General features: G+C 38.2%; 1 protein-coding gene across 1 annotated transcript in view; it reads left to right on the forward strand.

Annotated features, from left to right (window-relative positions):
- The window catches only part of MYO5B (myosin VB), a 582,592-nt gene that overhangs the window by 14,342 nt on the left and 545,348 nt on the right, over window positions 1-22,902 (forward strand). The gene's annotated exons all lie outside the window — the stretch shown is intronic.

The following is a 22,902-nucleotide window of genomic DNA, read 5'->3' on the forward strand; positions in this document are numbered from 1 at the left end:
TTGGTACAATTTCTCTTGATTTTATGTTAAAAAATTATTTCACACAGAGAATTTTAAGGACTGGTTTAATAAAGAACCAACACCCTCTTCCCTCACACACCCCTTACATTTTTTTTAATGTATATCTTTATTTTTATGTCATCTTCATTTCTAAATATAGTCCTCTCTTGCCATGGTATCATGATGATTTCCCTTTAAGAAAAAAAAAGAAAATAATGAGAAAACGTGGCCAAATTTTACTTCCTGCATATATTGTTAAATGCTGTTTATAAAGGTCTCACTGATATAAATGTAACCATTTCAAACATAACTCATAATTACACTCAGATACTCAACTGGTTCCTTGATTTCACTGATGTGAACATTCCCTTCAATAAATACAGATTATAGGCATCCGTGCCTGCCTCTTACCCGTTTTCGTCTGTGGATTTGTCAAAGAGGGACCACAGCAATGTACTGACGCCCTTTTCCCATTCTTCTTTAAATAAAGAGGCTGCCAGTGGATCAAATGGACTCTTCTGATTTTTCTTTGATCTTCCTCCATGACTAGCTCTTCTTTTTTATCATAGATATCCTTGATTTAATTCTCTTCTCCAGTTCTTCTTGAAAAATTTAAAATTTATTATGTACTGCAACTTATTTACATTTACCATGTGCTTCCCCATTGTCCTCTGATAGTAATTTTTTATTCTTGGGAAACAGTAGTGTCATGTGACTTGAAGTCATGATATAATACCTATAGCAGTGATGACAAAACTTTTAGAGACAGAAAGTTGTGCCTCTCTTCCATACCAAGTGCCGGGAATGCCCTGACCCCTCTTTACTCCACACAGTGGAGGGAGAAAGTGCACCCATTGGGCTGCTGGGCAGAGGGGCGAGTTATGTGAAAAAATGTCATTAGGCATGGTGGAGAAGAGGGAAGCAGCTATACCTGAGTCCCTCTGCCTTTCTAGTAACAAACTCTTGGGGGTGGGAAGGGTGGTTGCATGCCCACAGAGAGGGCTCTGAGTGCCATCTTTGGCAGCTGTGCCATAGATTTGCCATCACTGGCCATTAGAATGAATATTGGTATTCAAATGTTTATGGGAGAAGTTTGATTGAGGTCATTAAAGGAGCTTTAGTATTTCTTGAATGTAATCTAGTCTTTCTTTCCCTGCTCTGTTAATTCTGGACCCAAACTGTCCATTCATACTGTTGGTTTAAACATATATATACTGATAACATGTTCCATTAGATTATGAGCTTTTTTGAGGAAGATTGCCTTTTTGTCTTTTTTTTTTTTTGCATCCCTAGTACTTAGCACAGTGCCTGACACACATAGTAGGTGCTAAAAAATTTTTAGTGACTGATCCAAATGATATATATAGATAGAACATCTACTTATGTGTTATAATCTGGATAATAACTGCTATTGTACTTTAAGATCAACAGTGTTTTCTTCACCACAACTTTCTGAACTAGGTAGTATGAATATAGTTGGTTATCACTGTGTTTTTGTTGTTGTTCAGTCATTTTGGTTATATCTCACCCTTTGTGACCTCATTTGTTATTTTCTTGGCAAAGATACTGGAGTGGTTTACCATTTCCTTCTCCAATTTATTTTACTGATGAGAGAAATGAGGCAAATAGGGTTAAGTAACTTACCTAGGGTCACAATTCTAGTAGGATTTGCACTCAGGTCTTCCTAACTCCAGGGCCAGCACTCTATTTACTGAGCCATTTAACTGTTCCACCCCTTTATTACAGAGAGGTAACAGATTCAGAACTGAAATGGCTTGCTTAGTGTCACACAGCAAGTAACTCTCATAGAAAAAGTAAATCAGTAACTTCTTCCCTTGGAGTTATGAATGACGCTATAAACTAGTAACAACTGTCTTCCAGGCTAAAAAATCTAGTTGTTTAAATCTGTGCAGCTTTTAGGAGGAATAGCAGTATTGATTTATGTACTGTAGTCAGATTGTCATTACATTAACCTCCTCTCACACTTAAAAAAAATCAGGACAGAGGATTTGCAAGAGTCAGGTTTTTTAATGGGATTTCAACCAAGGTTCATTTTTTGGAGATATAATAGTTAAAATAAATGTAATATGTAATGAAAAAAAAAGCCAGCAGCCACATGTTTCCACCGCCCCGCCATTTAGGCAGGGAGCCGCTTCATGAGATGGCCTGAGAGGGCAAAAAGGCTTTTGGGTATAGAGTACAGGCTGTGGACTGTTGGGATTTTTCACTTAGTAGGCTCTGAAAGTTTCTCAGGGTTAAGGGAAAAGTTTTACTGCTGCTTTCCCTGACTGCTCTCTCTGGTGTTCCACCTCCCACTTAAGTTAATGCTAGAGACATGTGGGGGTTCAGGAAAGGCCTTAAAGAAAGAGCAGACTTCTGGGAGTAAGAAAAGGCTAACTTTCCTAATTTATTACAATAATTAATACCTTCTAATAACAACAACAACAAAAAAGACTGAGCTGAATTTAAGTTCCTCCAATACTCTGGAATTCTGGGTTGCAGAGATAGGAATTCTGGGCTGCAGAGATAGTCCCTTGTAGGGACTGGGTAGTTTACCCCGAGGCAAGGAGTGAGGAGGGTGAAAGTGTTCCTCAGGTGAAAGCCCTGAGAGGCTAATTGTTATTAAACAAACAAACAAACAAACAAACAAAAAAACACCTGGTTTACCAGGCTGCAGCAAGCAATGGCTATCCAGTTGTTTTCAGTTTAAGAGAAGAAAAAAAAGGATTTAGAACTTACCCTTCCATGCAGGAAAAACTAGGTGTTTCTGATTGGCTTTTCGGTATCAGACTTTGGTCTATTTTGGCTCTACCATCTTAGAGTAGAGTAAAAACACTAAACTCCAGAATTAGCTACTAATGAACAGGACTTAAGGAGAGTAAAATGCGAAGAAAATTGGAAAAGATTGAGGGTAATGGTCAAACCTTTGTGATCTGCCAAATGTAATAATGAAAATAAATGTAATATGTAATAATTAAAATGCTACATGTAATATTTAGAAATTGATTTTGTTAAATAATATTAGTAAAAAAATGTTGTGGTTGCCGTTTATAAAGTTAACTCTTAAGTCACAAGGATGATAGTAGCTTTTAACAATTTAATATAAACGTAGTATAAGAAAGAAAGAAGGAAAGAAGGAAGCAGAAAATTATTTCCTAGGCTACCACTGTAAAGTCTGATCTGTAGAATTTCAGCTTGCTCCCCGACAAGGTTCCAATCTCCACATAGAAATCTGGTAGTTTCTTTATTTTATTTTCTTTCTTTATTTTTTAAAAACCCTTATCTTCTGCCTTGGAGCCAATATGCAGTATTGGCTCCAAGGCAGAAGAGTGGTAAGGGTAGGCAGTGGGGGTCAAGTGACTTGCCCAGAGTCACATAGCTGGGAAGTGCCTGAGGTCAAATTTGAACCTAGGACCTCTCTTCTCTATGCCTGGCTCTCAATCCACTGAACAGCCAGCTGCCCCCTGGTAGTCTCTTTAGAGCAAGAGTCTTTCCAGCCCAAGAGGTTGTCTTCCTCCCAAGCCAAATGGAAAAGAAGAAACAATCCCAGAAAACTCACACCAAAGACCTCCATCTCCTCTATGGTCTCATCTTTTATAGCCCTTTTCTCCATGTCCCTTCCTATCTCTCTCTGAGACATCACATCTCAGGAACCAATCCAAGTCTCTCTGACCTGGACTCGTAACCCTTAGTTCTAGATCATGTTCCTAGGACTCTTAATCTATGACCTCTGTTTGGAGTGTTTCAGCCACATTAATGGGATGGGTTGGATGAGAAGAAAATTCACCACACTGGGAGAAAGGGATTCCCTTTACACAGAGACATGCTTAGTCTGTCTCAAGTCATTTTTGAGGTTTGTTAGGTCATCATGAGGTGGCCAGAGGCAGGGTCGAAGCAAAGCTGGTAGCAAGCAATGGGGTGAAAGGAGAAAAGAAAATCAGGAGCTTTCAGAGACTTTTCTAAACTTTGAAAATAGCACCATGCCCTGAAATACTCGAAAATTTTGGAGAATTGTGTTCAGGTCTAGATGCCATGTTTTAAGAAGGATACTGATAAAATAGGGCAAGGTCAGAGAAGAATGTTCGCAGATTTCATGGCATTGTAGATTTTGGAGGAACCATGTTTTATGATCTTCTGAGTAATAAAATGGAAGCCCAAAGTGACTGGTCTAGAATCACATAGCTGGGTAAGTGATTAATCTGGAATGAGAACCCCAGTCTCTTGACTTCCAATCCATTGTCCTCAATGATTTATTTAAAATTATAGGTTTCATAAATGAGAGCTTGGGCTGGCCCCTAATTTAAAAGCAATGATTGGAATCTCCCACTGAAAGCAACAATTTAAAGAGTGGTTACAAAATATTTGTCCTATCTGTATTTATGGACACTATAAAAATAATAAATTTATTCTTTTTCTAGAGCAAAGTTGAAAACCATGGATTATGAGGAACTATTGGAGACAGTGAGAATGCTTAATTTGAAAATGAAGGGCTTAGATAGATGGGATGACTGTTTTCTTTCTGGAAGGCTATTAACTTATCTATTGTTGTTCTAGAGTACAGAGCTAGAATGGAGTTACAGCCAAACAGATTGTAACTAAATATGTAGAAATTCTGAATGTTATAAGCAATGGACAGTTTCCTATCATTGTCAAGCAGAAGCTAGATGGCCACATTTTGGGATTGTTGACCTCTGAGGTAGAACAGGGACTCTTTGAAGACAGGAATTGATTTCATATTTGTCTGTATATCCAGCCTGTAGCACAATGCTTGACTAACAGTTGAGATTTAATAAATTGCTGGGTTTTTGAATTTTTAATTTAATATGATTCTACAATTAAGAGCAGGGCCAAAAATCCTCAGCAAATACACATTACTTTAGTTTTCGTACATGTACTTTAGTTTAATTCATGAGTAGAGAGGAGGAAAAAGAAACAAAATGAATAGAAGGGAGGAAGAGGACAAGAGATGTATGAAAGATAGACACATAGAATGCCTTTAAATAAATATTCACATGGTCCCACTATGAGTTATATACAGTTTTACCCACACCATCAGGAAGGCCTGGGGCCTATCTTCCTCTCTGTCCTGGATGGTGTGGACTTGGACAAGTCACTTTTATCTGTCTATAAAATGTGAATAAATAATTCCTTCCCTCTGTTACATTTATGGTGAGACTTCAATGGAGACAGGTGGAATCTAACTGAAAACTGTAAAGTGTACAGTAGCAAGAGTGGCATATACTTATAGCCAGCACTGGATAGGATTAGGCTGACTGATATCAAGATCACACATATAAATTTGAGAACTGGCTGATGTTTGAGGGTCCCTAGAAGGGAACCCTAGAATCTCAGAGTGGAAAATGACCTCAAGAAGCTATCTACTTCTGTCTGTTCCTGAATAAGAATCCTCTTTTCTTCATCCCTGACAAACCAGCAGGCCTCAGTTATGGACAAGGAAACGAGGGAAAAGATGAGAAGCTAAAACATTTAAAAAAGAGATGAAGGAAAGGAAACTTGGAAAAAGAGGAAAAAGAGGAAAGAATGGACATAGGCTGCATAGAAAGAGTGTCTCCATATTTATCAGGTCATTCACCAGCCTACTATGGACCTCCCCTAAAAGAAAAGTAGATATTGCTTCCCCTTACCCTATTAAGGTAGAAAAGTGATTATGCCCAAGATTAAGCAACTGGTTAGGCAGTTAATTATTCATAAAAAATTTGAGTGTGTACTGTGTGTGAACCACTGTGCTAGATTCTAGAATGGACCCAGATATCCTTGTTCCCAGATTAAACTCTAACTCTGACTCTATGTCTCTCTGTCTTTCTCCTATACTCTCTACCTCCCCACACTCCCTTCCCTCTCTTGGTCATTTGATACTTGGTCATTTGTGCATGTTAGTGGCAACTTCTAGGAATAAAGCCATTGATGTTTTTAATTAGGGTACTTTCTGAGGCTGGCACCACAAATGTAATTCTGCAGATTGGCAGCTCCCTAAATATATGATGTGTGGTATTAGAGGAAAGACTTAAGTGCTAAAAATACTTATAAATATGCATGCTTGTAAATGTTGAACAGCTTACTCCCCCCACCTCCACCCCAGGAATTTGTGTTTGGGAAAGAAGAAGATGCTTTTGGGGAACCAATAGTGACTCATGTTTTAGAGGAAGTTTTTCTTTTTGAGAGAAAGAGAAAAAGGCATTTCCTGCCTTTCTCCTTGACTCTGTTATGTTTTTGACGTTGTAGTAATGATTATCACCTATTGTATTTGGAAAAGGCTCTATACATTGTTCCAAGTACTTCTATATTCTTTGTCATTTGTGATCTTCACAGTATGTGATCTATAAGCTAGGTATTACAGGTAGTGATGTTTCCAGCTGACAGAGAAGGCTACTGAGGCTTGGAGCTATTTGTGAATGATTTATCTGAATGGCAAAACCAAGACAACTGAAATCTGGGTCTCCTCACTCTCACTCAGCATTTTCTATAGCACCTCATCAATAACAATCTGCATAAGGGATACAGCCCGCCTCCATACAAACTTAGCCAATTTTTTTCAAGACTTCATTGCTTATTTGTGTCCCTGAGATCTGTGATGTCACAGAATCAATTTTTAAATTTCCTGGTCCATGATTTATTGGTTCAGTCATTTTTTAGTTGTGTCAAACTCTTCGTGATCCCATTTGGGGTTTTCTTGGCAGATATACTGGAGTTATTTGCCTTTTCCTTCTCTAGCTTATTTGACAGAGGAAGAAATGGAGGCAAACAAGGGTTAAGTGATTTGTCCAGTCACACAGTTAGTGTCTGAGGCCACATTCGAATTTAAGAGGAGTCTTTCTGACTCCAGGCCCAGTTCTGTATCCATTCCACCTAGCTGCCCCTCTATGATTTATACACCTTTTTATACTTTAAATTCTAGAAACATTAAATGAATATTGATTGATGTGGCATTATACAGTATTGGGAGGAACTGATGTATAAGAACACAATCTTTGGGATTAGAAAACCTGGGTCTGTATCACTTCTGCCACCAAAGAATTACAAGTAGTGGCACAACATTTCTGACCCTTAATTTCCTCTTCTATAAATCGAAGTGGGTTGGACTAGCTAGTTCAAGTTTCTTTTAGCACTGAACTTGAGGTCTAAGTCACTTAATTTTGCTGGGTCTTAGTTTTCCAGTTTATAACATGGGGATGATGCTTTTCATTTTTATCCTCATGGGGTGATTGAGGATCCAATTAAAGGTAGGTCAGATTTCTTTGAAAGGGAGTAAGTGATAAATATCATTATATTTGGGGAATTACTTTAATGTACACTACATGGTTATTGCTACTGTTTTCTCTTTATGGTTAGGCAGTATAATTTGGTTCAATCAGAGCTAGCTTTCTTCTGAATGTCGCCTCCTCAGAACAAGAGGGAATAACCAAGAACTCATTGCGGGTAAATATGTTAGAACCCATTTCACAAACTTATGGTGTAAGTAAGACTCTAGATTCATATCAGCTTTCTAAGGCCTTCTGTATTCCAGTGAGAGGTATGTATATAATGTGATCTATCCTTTAATAGCTGAGTATTTTTTAAAATTCAAAGATATTTTACTTTCCCAATTATATGTAAAAATAAATTTCAAAATGTTTTCCAAAATTATAAGATCCAAACTGTCTCCTTCCTTCCCTCCCCTTACTCAGAGCTGGTAAGCAATTTGATTTGGGCCATATGTGTATTATCTTGAAAAATACACTTCCATATTGGTCATTGTTGTAAAAGCACACTTAGACAAAACCATAACCCCCAAATAAAACTGTAAATACACTGATGTGAAAGAGGGGGTGCTTTGATCCATATCTATTTGACTCCAATAGTTCTTCTCTGAAGATGGAAAACATTCCCCCTCATGAGTCCTTCAGAATTGTCTCAGATCATTATATTGCTGAGAGTAGCCAAGTTTTCAGTTGATCATCATAAAATATTACTTTTTTACTGTGTACAATGTTCTCCCTGTTCTGCTTATTTCCCTTTGCATCAGGTCATGTATATCTTTCCACTTTTCCTGAAATCGCCTTCCTTATAATTTCTCATAGCATGATAGTATTCCATCACCAATATGTACCACAATTTGTTCATCCATTGCTCAATTGATAGACATCCCTTCAGTTTTCAATTCTTTGTCACCACAAAAAGAACTGATAAGCCAAATGTTAAGGTTCATAATTATAAGGATTTTCTGTGTTTGAAATCAGTTTAAAATTATATTGATTTAAACCTTGAAATCAGGATTTTTTTTTGGTCCATTTATGACTCATTCCTTTACCTAAGCAACTTGCTTATGCTCAATCTGGGACTCAGGCCCAGGTCATCTGACCTCAGTTCCAGAGTCTTTCTACTATACATCATTATATGCAGAACAGTGTAAGAGACCAGTTCATTGTTTGTTACATATTTCTCTTAGAAGGTGGGTACAGGAAGGAAAGATCGTTGCCAAAACTTATTTCAAGTCCAATTTCAATTTGACTTGAATGAGGAACCTTTTCAGCTTTATCTCTGATTAAAAGCAAGGTAGCATGGTGCAATGAGTTTCTGAAGTTAGCAGATAGGAAGAAATAGTTTCTGGTCCAAGCTTTGTCACTTGCTACCTGTGTGGCTCAGGGAAGGTACCTTACCATTCTGGGCCTCAATTCCGTCAACTATAAAATAAGGAGGAAGGTTGGGCTAGATGATTTCTGTATTCTAAAGTACTGTGCTTTTATGCCTAAGGATGTACCACATAATACATTGAATTCATTTATTCCAAAGTCTGAATTTCATTTGTGTTCAGTTTCTGGAGATCCTGTCAGAAACTTGTCTGAGAAAGGAAGGAAGGAAATTAGAATTTTTTAAGAACCTTATTTGATCTTCACAACAACTCTGGGAGCTAGGTGCTATTATTTTTCCTACTTTACAGATGAAAAAACTGAGTGCATCCCCCAATTAATAAATGGGCAAGGGACATGAATAGGCAATTTTCAGATAAAGAAATCAAAACTATCAATAAGCACATGAGAAAGTGTTCTAAATTTCTAATAATTAGAGAAATGCAAATCAAAACAACTCTGAGGTATCACCTCACACCTAGCAAATTGGCTAAAGTGAAAGAAGGGGAGAGTAATGAATGCTGGAGGGGATGTGGCAAAATTGGGACATTAATGCATTGCTGGTGGAGTTGTGAACTGATCCAACCATTATGGATGGCAATTTGGAACTATGCTCAAAGTATGCCTTTTGATCCAGCCATAGCACTGTTTGGATTATACCCCAAAGAGATAATAAGGAAAAAGACTTGTACAAAAATATTTATAGCCGCACTCTTTGTGGTGGCAAAAAATTGGAAAATGAGGGAATGTCCTTCGATTGGGGAATGGCTGAACAAATTGTGGTATCTGTTGGTGATGGAATACTATTGTCCTCAAAGGAATAAAGAACTGGAGGAATTCCATGTGAACTGGAGTGACCTCCAGTAATTGATACAGAGTGAAAGGACCAGGAGAACATTGTACACAGAGACTGATACACTGTGGTACAATCGAACATAACAGACTTCTCTACCAGCAGTAATGTAAGGATCCAGAGCAAGGCTGAGGGACTTATGAGAAAGAAAACTAGCCACATTCAGAGGAAGAACTGTGGGAAGAGAAACACAGAAGAAAAACAACTACTTGAACACATGGGCTGATGGGGATATTATTGGGGATGTAGACACTAAATGATAACTCTAGTCCAACTATCAATAATATGGAATTAGGTCTTGATCAATGATACATTTAAAACCCAATGGAATTGTGTGTGAGCTAAGGGAGGTTAGGGGGTTTGGGGGAGAGGGAAAGATCATGAAATATATAACTATGGGAAAATATTTAAGAGAAAATTAAAAAGAAAAGAAAAAAAAGAAAAACTGAGGCAGAAGTTAAACGACTTGTCAAGGGGCACACAGTAAGTCCCTGAGGCTGGATTTGAACTCAGATCTTCTTGATTTCAGGTCCAGCTTTCTGTCTATTGTACCATCCACCTGCCTCTGTGAAGGAGTGAAATGCAAAAAGACTTACCACACATAAGAAACCTTGTTAAGTGAATGCATCCCTTTAACTCTGGGAACAAATATGAAGCAATACTGAAAAGTGGTAGAAGCAAGAGTTTACAATTTCCTCCTCTTAATAGGTTTTATCAGTGAATTTCTGCCCTCCATCACTTTGAATTCTCATCCCAACTATTAATTAAATAATTTATTGTTAATTAAATAATCCCAAATATTAATACACGAATAATTATCACTTCTCATTTTAGAGGAAGAAAGGATGTTAAGGCTGATGATGTTATTAAAAAGAAGTGGCTTGGTGGAGATTAGGCCTACCCTTAGCTGAAAGTTGTTCTCCTTCAGACCTGTTTTTGTTGCCTCCTAAACCCCTTGTCATTGAATTGCTTTTCTGGCATGCCCTACTCTTCATGACCCTATTTGGGTTTTCTTGGCAAAGACACTGGAGTGGTTTGCCATTTCCTTCTCCACTCATTTTATAGATGAGAAAACTGAGGCTAACAAGGTTAAGTTACTTGCCCTCCAAGGTCACACAGCTAGGAAGTGTCAGAGACCAAATTTTAAGCCAGGAAGATGAGTCTTCCTAACTCCAGATCAGAAGCTTTATCTACTCTGCCACCTATCTAGCCCCTCTAATGCCTTTAGGTAATGTGTATTTTAGTTGTCTGTGGAGGTGTCTCAAGGTCTTATTAGACTGTAAGGATGAGAGGGGCAAGGATTGGTTTTGTGTTATTAAAACTTGATAGTTCTTCCATGTCTAGCACAGGATTCTGCCCACTTTGTTATTCTTGAATGAATGAATCTCAGTTTTAGTTCTATTTCTACCATTGTGAGACCATGAACAAGTAGCTTAATTTTCTTAGAAACTCACTGGAATTAATTTTCTGAGCAGCTACCTCTTATTGTTGTGATGATGTGATGATGGAAACGAAATAATGGATGTGGAAAAAAGTCTGGAGAAAAAAAATTTTTTTAAGGTTTTTTAACCTTACCTGTACCAATAGGAAGCATTAGGTTAAAATTGGAAAGCATAATTAGAAAAAAACCCACAAAACTAAAATAAGTGCATCTATAATCCAACTAAAAGGATTTGAAAACCTCATAATAGTTTTTTAAGTCATCTTTTAAGAAATTATGTACCAGCAAAGTGTTCTTTCTTTTCTGGGTCTTTGTAGCTCTGGGCCTCCTAAAGGACACCAATAAATCACTTTGTTATCAGACTTTCACTTTCCTTCCTAAGCTCTTCAATGTAATAGACTCCTCTTGTAGTTGAAGGCCCCTTGGCATGCTTTCAGAAAAATTGGAAGGAGGGGGAAAGAGCAGATTAGGAAGTTTGTCTGTGTTTATGTATCAGTGAGGACTAAGGGATCATTCTCCAATTTGCCTATGCCTTAAAGGTTAGTGTGTTTAATTAGCAATTTATAGGTGCACCATTGAATAATTTAGAATGAACAAAGAGTTAGTTTTGTCCCACATGGCCCATTGGGTACTTAGTGTAAGCCAAATATAAATACTATACCAAGGAACCTTGTATGGCCTACAATTTAATGACTTCTATTTTATATTTTATTTCTGATTTGTTTGCCTAGCCTAGATCGTAAGCCCTCTGGGCAGCAGCTCTCTTTATGCCTTGTATATATAACTGAGTCCATTGGTGCTTTCCAAATGGTAATCATGTTTGCTACCTTACAAGTGAGTCCAAACAGATGATGGGCAGATTGGGCTTGATTTATGCTTTTGACCTCAACATTCAAACTGTATATTTTCTCTTCCCCCATCTCTTCTGACCCCTCCTGCTTCATTTTTTCCTTCTTCTCCTCCTCCTTTAAATCTAAAGATGTGCTTAACTAGATTTAAATACCAGTGAAACTGTCTTGTGAATTGGTTCCTTGCATAGGGTGATGATAGGGAAGGGAGGGAGAAGAGGTTTAAGGAGGCTTTCTTCCTTTTCCTAAGTTGCTCTAGTATTTCCCAAAGTGTCTGTATAAACTAAATTAGGAATTAATTTTGCAGTCATCTCTTTGCTCTGGGTTTCTACTGAGCTAAGAGTCCTGAATAATTTAAAGTTTAAAATGATAAAATTATAGACTTTTAGAGCTGCAAGTGGGAGAGCCTTTGAGATCATCTCACTTAACTTTATTTTACAGATGTCGATGTGGAATCTAGAAGCCCCTAAACTTGTAGCCTAGAAAGATTTGGTTGGCTCTAGTGCCATGTTGGTGAAGCCACAGCACATATGCAGAGCTGGCACTCAGGGAGCTCCTCAGTACTCCTCTTCCCAGTGCCCTAGGACATTTCTTGCATGTCCCACCCCGCGGTCCAGCTGCCCCAAGCCAGCACTTTCTCCCTCAACTCTCACTGGTAATGGACAGGGAGTGGCTCACTGACAGTTTTAATTTGCCCTCTGGGCACTGGAACTGGGAAAAGGTTCTCCAACCCTACTCTAGTGGGATGTATTTACTGAGTGCCTCTGCTTTCCTAAGAACTGTTTTGTGTTGTGGGTAAAACAACATTAACAACAACAAAAAATTAGAATAATCTGTCAACCTTGAAAAACACAGAACCACCAAAGTAGTTAGAAAGAACAAGTCTTTAATGAGGACAAGGAATACACTGCTCTAATCGGCCCCACACAGAGTCATGGGCAAGATAACACACAGAGCCAAGCTCTGGACACTGGGAACAACATCTCTGGGAAAAAGTACCTTGAAAGGAGATTGTCCCATGAGCTGAAGAACTTGGGATCTTATATACATTCTGGGAATGAAGGACTGGAATATTCAATTGGTTGGTTTACAATGGAGACTAAGGAAGGATGATTCCAGCCTAGTGCTGGACTTCCTGGGAGAGGTCTATGATGCTAAGGAAGAAACTTCTTAGACAAAATGTTACTTAATATTTGATTTTATCTACTAATTCTATCTAAACTGAGATCATTGGATACTTATTTTTTTGTTTATGTATTTATTTATTGTTCAGTCTAAGATAAGGTCAGTCTGGGAGTTCCCTTAAGGCAAGTTCAAAGGACAAAGGCAAGATTGAGAGTTCCATAAAATCAAGCTGCCAAGTCCTTACTTTCAATGACTAAATAAATGGAGAATAATTTGATAAAACACTTGTTATGTCCCATACACTGCTAAGAGCTGGACTGTCAATATAAGCAAGCCAAATCCTATCTTTAAGGAGTTTACATCCCAAAGAGGAAAGGCAACACATATAGGAAAGTGGTGGGTTGGGAGAGGAGTGTTTTGCATAGAAAGCCAGAGTAAATGGTGACTGGACTCCCAGGGCCATTGATTGGCCATTGATTGGCATGTACTTACCAGGAATGGTAGAACTGATTTGATTACTGTTCTCAGAGCTCAAAGGGTGGGGCAGGCTATGTGTGAGATATGGAATGGTTAGGAAATGGTGAGACTGGCCTGAGATAGGAACAGATCAGATGAATGCTCAACAATCAGTAGCTGGAATCACCCAGATGGGACTTTCTTTTTAGTTGGAGCCCTGAGACAAATACATGCGGAATGATTAGAGCAAGAAACAAAGTAATCAGAGCTATCTGCATACTTGTGAGGTAGCACAAGTTATAAATGATGTACTTATAAAATTATAAGGTAACCAATGCCAGTTAATAGTGGCAACTGTTTAACAGCTGGCTTTTGGAGTAAGGTTTAAAGCTTGCCTCAGAGACAAGCTTTTGTATTGGGGAATGTGTTACCACAAAGTCTTACTCTTACATAGAATGCATTAAAACTGAAGATTCAGGAATAATGAAGTCATCAGGTTTAGGTAGAATGAATTAGAGAAGGTGTTTCCTTGTGGCATTGGCAGACAGGACTGACTGGGCTGAGCCTTGAGGCTTGTAAGAACTTGTGGTGGGACGTGCCCAGGATTCTGAATCATTGCTGCTTCTCCAGGAGGCTGAATGGTCAGGTTCAGACTTGGCTTTCTGTCTGTCAACATCAACTCCCAGTCCTGAGGGAAAGGAAGCAACAGTTCCTTTTGAGAACAGGTGGAAGTGTCACAAAGGAGATAGATGCTCCTTCATGGGATTATGGAACTGGGAAAAAACTTCAAACACTTCTCATCCATCCTTCTGCCTTTAGATGGGCAGCTCCTTGAGGCTTCTGACTATTTTGGGTCCTCAGTGTTTAGCATAGTGCATGGCACCTCATACCTACTTAATGAGTGTTTGCTGATTTACTCTAAGAGGTTTAGAATAAGAGCCTTATTCTAACCCTCCTTCACTTAAGTGAATTAGTTGAAAATAATTTATGACTTTAGAGGCATCCTAGCTGCCTAACCCTGGGAAAGTCACTTAACCCCAATTGCCTAACCCTTACCATTCTTTTGCTTTGGAATACTTGGTATACTGGATACTTAGTATAGATTCTAAGACAGAAGGTAAAAGTTAAAACACATACACATTTATGGAGCCTCTAATTTTTAGAGCACAGGACTCAGCACTGTTTAATATTAGCATTGCCTCCAAACATCTATCTCTTTTGTACTGTTTTTGCTTATATAGGTATATGTCCTCCTCCCTCTCTCCTCAAATGTAAAAGTCCTTGAGGACAGGAATTGTTTCACTTGCAACTTCATATCCCCCTGCTTCCTAGTACCATGCCTGGTAGGTATATAGGAAGTGCTTAACAAATGTGCTTTAATTAATCAAACATGGTCATTGCCCTTGAGGCACTTACAGCATTTCTAAAAACATATATATATATATATGTATATATACATATATATATATTTATTTTTTTGCTATTTTGCATGGAAAGATAGTACCTTGCACTTAGGCACACATCTAGAGATTTACAGGAAACGATGAGTGATAAACTAATTTTGGGTTTTTCTAAATAATGTAACAAAGTCATTATCTAACTGGAAAAATACTGTTTTGAAAGAGGAGTTAGCAATAATTCTAAATGTGCTTAAGGGACCCAGTTAACTTCTTTAGTTTCCTAATACCTTTTCCAGAGAGGCTTCTTTCTTTTTTTATGTTCAGTTAAAAATGGTTATTTAAGGGGGCAGCTGAGTAGCTCAGTGGTTTGAGAACCAGGCCTAGAGACGGGAGGTCCTAGGTTCAAATCTGGCTTCAGACACTTCCCAGCTGTGTGATCCTGGGCAAGTCACTTGACCCCCATTGCCTACCCTTACCACTCTTCTGCCTTGGAGTCAATTGACTCCAAGATGGAAGGTAAGGGTTTAAAAAAAATGGTTATTTAACTTGATCAGTACATGGATTCTAAATAGTAGAGTATGATACCTTCAACCTCATTTCTTTGTAAATGAAGACCATAGGCTTATATTTACAGGTGATAAAGCCTAACTCCCTCATTCTATAAGTGGGGAAGTTCAGGTGCAGAGAATTAAGTGAGTAGCCTAAGATCACATAGCTAGTGTCAAAAGACAGGATTTAAATCCAAATTAGTGCTAGGTTGTATAGTGAGGGCATCTACTGTATCAAAGCAGTTTGAATATAACACTATGTACGTTAAAAAGACAACTAGGTGGTACAGTAGATAGAGTGCTAGGAAATCCGAGTTTGAATTCTTCTTTAGACATTACTCATTGTGTAAATCACTGAACTTCTTACAGCCTCTGTTTCCTTATCTGTAAAATGGTCTAATCATCTACCTCACAGGTTTGGGATGGGATTCAAATGCAATAACATATGAAACATGTTACAAAATTTTAAGATGCTACAGAAATGCAATTGTTATTTTCTATGATATTTTATAGACATTACTCTTTCATATTTGAGGAAGGAGAAGGAATAAACATCTATACAGTGCCTGCTAAGTGTTAGGTACTGTGCTAAATGCTTTTTACAAATATCTTATTTGATCTCTTGTTAACCTGTATTTTGTTTATAGCTGGAGATGGAAATATCATAGTTAAGAGTAGTTAGCAATTTTATTAATTATCTTTCTACTCATACTTAGTTCTAAGTTTATGTTTTGTATTCATTAGAAATGTTTTCATATGAAAATCTTAAGTTTTTAGCTCATGTTTTGGTATGCAATTCAGATATGTTTGTGAGACACAGTGTAGTCACTAATAGTCAGTAATAAATATACATTGTTAGGTAAATATGAAGGTTTTTAATGACTTATTTGACTGAAAACCAAATGGGATTATTAAAAAAAACTAGCTGTAGTTCCTTTTTATTGGTCTGTATTCTCTTTACTGTAGATTACTTGGCACAATTGTTGGTGAAGTAGTACAGAATAGATTTTTGGAGTGGTACAATCCTTTAAATTTGGTGAGCTCTGTGGCTCAGTTCAACTCTCAGAGTTTTAGTGAAGTGCCATATCATGTACTTGACTCTCTGTACCTATGACCATGTTATATCTTTTCCTCCTCCAGGAAACCATAGGCCTCAGCTTGCTAGTTCCCCAAACCAATATTCCTGTGGGAAAACCACAGGTCTTCATTGCATCCTTTCACCTTCCCTGATAATCACACAGCAACCTTCTAATACAATTCTTCCAGAAACAGCATACTTGCCTGTGCTCTTTTGGGCCTTTTTGCTTAGAATTCTTCCCAGGCATGATCTTGATAGCAGCACCTATATTTCACCTTGGTCTCCCTCCATCAACTATGACCCTTTTCACTCCATGGCATTATTCCCTTACAATGCCTTCATATTGGGAATTCTTAGCTTGAACTCCTTAGTTCATTAGCCAGTCTGAATTGTTATTTCTTGTTTCTCTAATCTGCTTCTCCAGCCTTCATTTTGACCTCTCAGTCTGAGCCTAAATAGGGACATCTCTTCATTATCCTAACTTTACCCAGAAACCTTTCCTCAGCCCCGTTGGCCATAAGCCAGGAGATCTCATCCTCCCTGCTATAGCTCCCAGTGAGAAATTACATTTCTCTTTCAGGATCCTGAAGTCTCCACCTTGGAGTTGATCTTGGACCTTCACTTTTCTCTGAATCTCTACCTGCTCTGACCCTATTAGAAGCTGTCTACTCACTTCATCTTACTTCTTGATATGATTCTTTGAGTTAAAATCTATAAGTGTATCTTTCAGTCATTCTATTTCATGATAGATTTTACTACCTACTAAATTAGATTGTGAGCTTCTCAAAGGCAGGGACTGCTTTCTTTTCTTTCTTTTTTTTAAATATCCTGATAGTGCTGGGTATATGGTGGGTACTTAATCATTGTTTGTTTATTTTTTAAACCCTTACCTTTTTTATTAGAATTGGCACTAAGTATCAGTTCCAAGGCAGAAGAGCAGTCAGGTCTCAGCATTTAGGGTTGAGCGACCAGAGTTACATAGCTAGGAAGTGTTTGAATCCAGGACCTTCTGTCTCCAGGTCTGGCACTCTACTCTGAGTCACCTAGCTGTGCCCTGTAATCATTGTTTATTGATGGACTTACTAACGCTTTATGTTTTGCCATAGCCTCTTTCTGTCTCCCTTCCTCACTAAGTCTGGATCTTCTTCACTCCATGGCATTTCCCCTTAGACTGCCTTCTTGAATTCTGAGCTTGAGCTCCTTAGGAGACCTGCCCTTAGATCAGGGGTCGGCAACCTTTTTGGCCATGAGAGCCATAAATGCCACATTTTTAAAAATGTAATTTCATGAGAGCCGTACAGTGCTCATAGTGTGCGCTCCTATAACAGTGTCTGAAAAAAAAATTGAATTTATGGCTCCTGCAGAAAGAGCCATACGTTTCCGACCCCTGCCTTAGATGCTCACTAATGATTGAGTTTAACTCATGTGTAGATCTATAGTTAGACCTTTTCCTTCTCTCTACCTCAATCTGATTACTTTTCTCATGCAACTTCCTGAGAGATTCTCTTGGCTCTCTCTCCACCGAGTGCAGATCCCAAAGACTACATTATTTTACAATCATAATAAAAATGTATAGATCTGTATATTTTCAACATGCTTTCGCTTATCTATCTGAATAATTGGATGGGCCTTGTTTTACCTCATTCTTATTCTGTGGTCTCCACAAGCAACTCTTAACACACATCTTGGTAGGCACTCTTGAGATAATTCAGAATCTAACTGTTTTTATTGCCACCCTCACCCTCATCTAATGTACCAATATCACAGATATTCTTTTTAAAAAAGCAACAAACCCTTGCCTTCTGTCTTAGAATCAATTTTATGTATTGGTTCCAAGGCAGAAGAGTGCTAAGTGCTGGGGAATGTGGGTTAAGTGACTTTCCCAGGGTCGCCCAACTAGGAAGTATCTGAGGTCAGATTTAAATCCAGAACCTCCTGTCCCTAGGCCTGGCTTTCAATCCATTGAGCCACCTAGCTGCCCCCCACAGAAATATTCTTTATCCTTACTGCCCTTCCCAAGCCAGTTTATGAAACTCCAAAACATTACTAGCACAATAATTTCAAAAACAGGTTCAAGTTGATTTCAGGTATTTTGTATCATGCTATGATATGCCTTGTGTCTACATATAAATGCTTAAATACCTTCCCAAGAGAGCTTTTTGTTATTATAGATAATTACTAAACAGTAGGAAGTATCTTGTGAATGTAGCTGTAACATAGATTTTGTTGTATCACCTGCTGGTGTCTGTGACTTATAGACTAAGATTCAGGAATATTTACCTTACATGGAAGGTAGATCTCATCCACATCATCTCTCTGCTTGTGTTAAAACAGGATTTTGCCTGAAATATGGTAGGCAGTTTGGGAGGCCCATGAACACTTCAGGGTTTTTTTTGCACCATTTAAGGTAGCACTTGGGTGGCCTAAAAATTAGATGGGAGTTCTAGTCTTGTTTGCTACTTAATGGCAGCGGTTGGCAATGTATGGCTCTCGAGCCATATCTGGCTCTTTTTGCAGGAACCATAAAGTTAATTTTTTTTCCAGGCGCTGTTACAGGAGTGCACACCGTGAGCACTGTACGGCTCTCATGAAATTACATTTTAAAAAATGTGTCGTTTATGTGTTTTGATACTCAATTCTTGTACAAGAAGCCCTAGAAAGTTAAAACCAACTATGGGCATACTCTACTTAAGATGTTTGGCCATAGTCCTCCATACTCAAAGAAGCGCAAAATGACATGACTATGTGGGGGGGGGGGGGTCAGTGCACAATGTGTCAGATCAGAAGTCTCTACCAATGGTGGGTTACAGGTAGTTTTTATGAACATTTGGGAAGGAGATGTCTCTAAATTTACATAGAATGGTACAGTAGAAGGATCCCTGGACCTAATGAAAAGAATTGTGATTGAATCTTTACTAACTCAGCCAGTGATTATGTAATCTTAGGTGAACCACTTCCCTACTGTAAGTCCCACTTTCTTCCTTTGTAGAGTAGAGAGGGTGGATTAAATTATGGCAAAATTCCATTTACATTCTTATTCTGTAGTCTGATCTCAAGAATATTATTCCTGGGCACTCACTGTTCCCATTTCTATTGTTTCCTTAGCATTCTGTTTTCATAGAGTAATTAATGACATAAAGTATGAGGTTAGCTTTTACTAGATGTTTTTATGAGTTTCGGAGAATTCCCTTTTGCACTTCTGAAGCATGTGCTACTGCTGTTCATGGGGAACTGATTAATGTCAATGACTCCCCTGATTCTTGTAGATCTCCATCTACTTTTGGCTCCATTCTTTTTCTGCCTGATGGTTGAAACCTAGCACCATTGCCAATAACCAGCTCCTGGCTTTAGACTTGGTTGAGATAACTGCTACTTCTGCTCTCTTGGGTCTTCCTTTGCCCTAAATTAAAAACCTTCAAACCTAGTCTAATCATTCAGAGATGCCATAGTATAATTCTGTTTATATGTGGAGAACCTAAATATTAATTTATAGAATTTTTAGATCCAACCAAGTACCACAGAAAACCATCTAATCCAACCTCATTAATGAGACTGAGGAAATTGAAGGAAAATGGTTTATTTAAGGTCACACAAATAGTGAATGGCAAAGCTAAAACCAGATTATAGGCTGTTTGCTTTCCAATCCAGTCATCTTCATGACACTACAAGTATTTTCAAATCTTTAAATCAATCCTGACACTATTGAAGAACAGGAAGAACATGATATAAAGAGAAGATCTAGTCCCTGCCTTCAAGGAGCTTACAGACTAGTGGGAGAGACAGACACTCCCAGAGATGATTCAGAGGACCAGGCAGAATAAAGAAGGCCAAAATGTTTGGTAATCCCTTGCTTAATTTAGATCAATAACAGCTCATGGAAACCATGAGTTCTCTTTAGGGAAGGCTTGCTTGTATATGTCTTGTCCTATTTCAAAGTATTTTTTGGTGATTAAAATTTGAAAGTGATCTTGACACTCTAAAGTACATTTAGACTTTTGAAAATTATTGGGACCCCCCTCCTCCCAAGGCCCCCCTTTTGATTATGCATATATATATATATATATGNTGACACTACAAGTATTTTCAAATCTTTAAATCAATCCTGACACTATTGAAGAACAGGAAGAACATGATATAAAGAGAAGATCTAGTCCCTGCCTTCAAGGAGCTTACAGACTAGTGGGAGAGACAGACACTCCCAGAGATGATTCAGAGGACCAGGCAGAATAAAGAAGGCCAAAATGTTTGGTAATCCCTTGCTTAATTTAGATCAATAACAGCTCATGGAAACCATGAGTTCTCTTTAGGGAAGGCTTGCTTGTATATGTCTTGTCCTATTTCAAAGTATTTTTTGGTGATTAAAATTTGAAAGTGATCTTGACACTCTAAAGTACATTTAGACTTTTGAAAATTATTGGGACCCCCCTCCTCCCAAGGCCCCCCTTTTGATTATGCATATATATATATGTATATATATATATATATATAAAGAGAGAGACTGACATTGATGTTTATCACATTAGAACTTACAACATCTTAGTTTTGTTATGAAAATAGTTTTGACTTTACAGACCCAGTGAAAGGGTATCACTGAGACCCAAGAATCTCTACAAACACTTCAAGAATCTAGCATTAGAATTAGAGAGACAATTTGGGTTAGAGACTGTGAATTGTGCTCTTCCAAAATTTAGATCTCCTTAATTCTCTTGTTTTTTTCATCATGTTTATTTCTTGCCCCTAGATTGGATTTGATGATTTTTCTTTCTTTATTCTATTAGACTATGGAGTCATAGATGGTCAGAACTAGAAGTCATCTACTATAACAACACTCTTACCTTTAGTACCAATCCTGGAACTCAGGCCTCCTGACTTCCAGTCTAGCTATGGTTTCCATAGTGTCACTTGTGAGACAAAAACAAAAATGGGCCTTCTATGAGATTGGGACCTTATTTGTTAGTGGAGTAGTTATATGGGGAGGAGATAATTGGAGATTCAGATCAGTAGAGAAGAAATGAAGCCAAATAAATTTTGTGCTTCCAAGTCATTTCTCTAACCTAGGAATATAAATATTCAGAACCTAGACACATAGAGAACAAAGAATTCCTGCTTTTATGGGGCCACAGACTCTGTAAAAAAAGATGCTCCTGATGTTTTCAATTCTTAATTCAGATTTCAGAGTTTAGACCAATTGCCCAGAAGGAAAGAGCCCAAATGACATAGATTTCTTAAGAGAGTGAAAATGATGGGGGTCAATATAGGATAATGAATTTACAGCTAGAAGGGACTTCAGATGCCATTTTGTTAAGCCCTCTCATTTTACAGATAAGGAAATGTAGAAGTTAAGTGGGTTGCCCATATCTCGAGGAAGCGGAAGTCAAGTAGATCCTGCTATTCTCTAACCCTTCTTCATCTGAAATTGACCTGTCAGTTCCTTTAGGTTCTAGAGGATCCCATAGTCAGTTTGCCCAGTTTGCTCAGCTACTGGGAAGAGTTCAAGGTAGCCTAGTGTGGTGGGAAGAGGTACTGGATAAGAAGTCAAAAGGCTTGGGTTTCCCTAATTATCTTAACATTTATGAGCCATGAAAGCCAGGGTGGTCAGTCACCAACTTGGGCCTATTTTCTAATCTTTAATCCTATCTTGTCTTCCTCAAAGATTAGTATGAGGAATAAATGAGATAATGGATGTTGACTACAAATGTTATGTGATATTAATGTAGATCATGGAATTTTATTGCTGCCCTGATGCAAATGTGGATAAATTATATATAAAAATAAAATTTCTCAAAATGATAGAACATTAATGAAATCCAGCCCTCTCATTTTATGGATGAATAAACTGAGGTTTGGAGAGATTAGTGGCAGAGGTTTGTTCATCTCCTCTCCAATGTGGTTGTCTAACTTAATAGTGACAGTAGTGTTGAGAATTTCAGGCCTTTCATGCTGACAGGAGAAGGTCAATATCTATTCTTTTTACATGGAGGGCTGATTTCCTGGGTTCCAATATTGTCTGTGTGGTTTTAAACAGCCCCAGTCTGTGCGGATGTGACACATTTGGGTTTCTCCCATACAAAACTGCTTCTTCTTATATGACTTTCTGAGCAAACGGTTAAACATATTTCTCTCCTCCTCAGCCCTCTCTCTTTATGAATGATGAGATTGCTGTCTTTTTGCTTTTATTCTGGGTGATACGTGGGGCAGTGAAAGATGCCTGCACCTGGGCTACTAATGCAATGCAAAAAGATTCCCAATATATCAAGAGCCTGCTCTTCAGGCAGACACAGCTGGTGAAGAAATAGGAGATGACAAGAAAAACTGAGAATGCTCACACTCAAGGGAGCTGCTCTGTCTGGCGGGAGTTAATGCCAAGGATTTCCCTCCTTCTTTGAAATGACAAGTCAAATGAATTTAAGTGTGGTGCAGACTCACTGTGCAAGACAAGGGATTGGGGGCGTGGGGGAGAAGAAGGAACAAGAAAATCAAAGCACTACATTTGGAGCTGGATTTGAATCCTGCCTTTATTGTTTAC

Source organism: Gracilinanus agilis, chromosome 1, assembly GCF_016433145.1.
Source record: "Gracilinanus agilis isolate LMUSP501 chromosome 1, AgileGrace, whole genome shotgun sequence".
Classification (NCBI taxonomy): Eukaryota; Metazoa; Chordata; class Mammalia; order Didelphimorphia; family Didelphidae; genus Gracilinanus; species Gracilinanus agilis.